The sequence below is a fragment of the Notamacropus eugenii genome, chromosome Y (genome assembly GCF_028372415.1).
Source record: "Notamacropus eugenii isolate mMacEug1 chromosome Y, mMacEug1.pri_v2, whole genome shotgun sequence".
Lineage (NCBI taxonomy): Eukaryota > Metazoa > Chordata > Mammalia > Diprotodontia > Macropodidae > Notamacropus > Notamacropus eugenii.
This window is the reverse complement of record NC_092880.1, coordinates 9689303-9691405: the sequence shown is the minus strand read 5'-3', so window position 1 is coordinate 9691405 and position 2103 is coordinate 9689303. Positions and strand designations below refer to the sequence as shown.

Sequence of the window (2103 nt, the reverse complement as noted above, 5' to 3'; positions counted from 1 at the left end):
TTGCCTTGATCAAATATCAGTCATACTCTTACTAACAACAATCATCAGAGTAATGACACTGTATACAAAAATACGTACGAGTAGATCCCAAAGCCTTGTATGAGTGATTTTTAAAAGCTCAGGAATACGCACATGCCACTTAATGGTACAAAGAGCTCTAGGGATCAAACTGTCTCTCATCTTTCTCATTCCACTGTAGTAAAGGGACATGCATCCCAACAAAGGGGTTCCTTGAGATTGCTTATTGTTACTTCCTTGCCAACTACCCATGCTTTAAAAAACCAGACAAACTTATTTGGGGGGATCTGGCCTTTAACACGACAGTCATCATCCCAGGCTAAAATGTAAACATATCTACCTACTTTACCTACTCCATGTTGCTCATCATTCCAAGGCATTTTGAAGTTAGAAAGAGGTTTCACATTGTTATGCTTTAGTTTTTTCATTCAATAAGATTGCTTTTCCAAAAGACTTTTGTGAAAACAAAATAGTTAAAGGGAATGTCACTTTTACATAAGATTATTTATCCCTCAATTCTAAAACTAATTAATGGTATTAATAATTTTCTTTACAGGTAAATCAATTTGGACTTCTCAATACATGCATTATAGAAAGAAGAAAATAATAATGGAAAACAGGAACAATGTGACTGAGTTTGTCCTCCTAGTTCTTACTCAGAATCCTGAGACTCAGAAAATATTATTTGTTGTCTTCTTAACCATCTACATTATAACAATGGGGGGTAACCTTCTGATTGTGGTAACAGTCATTTCCATCCAGTCTCTGGAATCCCCTATGTACTTCTTCCTTGGCTATTTGTCTCTTATGGATGCTGACTATTCCACAGCTATCTCTCCCAAAAGGATAATAGACTTGCTCTGTGAGAAGAAGGCTATGTCCTTCTACACTTGCATGAACCAACTTTTTATTGCTCACTTCTTTGGAGGTGCAGAGGTCTTCTTATTGATGGTAATGGCTTATTATCGCTATGTGACCATCTGTAAGCCTCTGTATTGTTTGGTTATCATGAGACGACATGTATGAACTGTTGCTGGCTATAGCCTGGGCTGGAGGTTTTCTTCATTCAATTGTTCAGCTTCGCTTTATTTCCAGGTTCCCCTTCTGTGGCCCTAACGTCATTGATCATTTCATCTGTGACATGTACCCCTTAGTAGAACTTGCCTGCACCAATATCTATATCATTGGACTCTCAGTGGTTGCTAATGTAGGAGCAATCTCTGTTGTCATCTTTGCAATGTTGCTTATCTCCTATGGAGTCATCCTACACTCCCTGAAGACCCACAGTCTAGAAAGCCAAAGCAAAGCTCTTTCCACCTGCATATTTCACATCACAGTTGTTGTCTTATTTTTTGTTCGTTGCATTTTTATGTATGTTAGGCCTGTTCACACCTTCTCCACTGATAAAGCAATGGCTGCAATTTTTGCTGTCATCATCCCTATGTTGAACCCATTAATGTACACCCTGAGAAATAAGGAAAAGAAGAATGCCATGAGGAAGCATACTAACAGGCTAAATGATGTAATCAAACACTGATGGCCCCCAAGGGGAAATAGAAAAGGCTTTTTATACTTCTGATTTGTTTTCTTGGGGAGGTGGTTAATGAAGAGACCATCTTTTCTGTCAGTCAGTCAACAGACAAACATTCCTTTTATCATTAGTTTTATGGTTCCCAAAGCTGATTTTGCTAAAATTCTCCTCTAAGGGCTTCTTAGGAAAGCAACTACTCATTTTGTGCTAGGGGCATTTTTTATGAGAAGGGATTCTGTGGATTCCATAGATAAGAGAGATGTAATTTATAACTAATATCAATCAAGGATGCTATTGAGAATTGATTGTGGAGGGAAGGGTTTGTGGGGGAATGTATTTCCTTACTGAGCAAATAAGATAATTTCTCTACTGGCTTAAACATGTCATTTTTCCAAGTTATAAGTGCATATTAACTGGAGTTAGTAGGAATATATGATTAGATTTTTTGTCTATAATGTTGTGCCAGGCACAATGATGTTATGTGTGTTATGACTAGGAAAACCTGCCTCAGAATGAGGAAGATGTGAGTTCAAGTGCTGTCTTTGACCCATCCA

The 2103-nt window shown here is 37.8% G+C and overlaps 1 pseudogene; it reads left to right on the top strand.

Annotated features, from left to right (window-relative positions):
• The first annotated feature begins 627 nt into the window (after window positions 1-627).
• On the top strand, window positions 628-1555 carry LOC140516539 (olfactory receptor 4A15-like; annotated as a pseudogene).
• The last annotated feature ends 548 nt before the right edge of the window (window positions 1556-2103 follow it).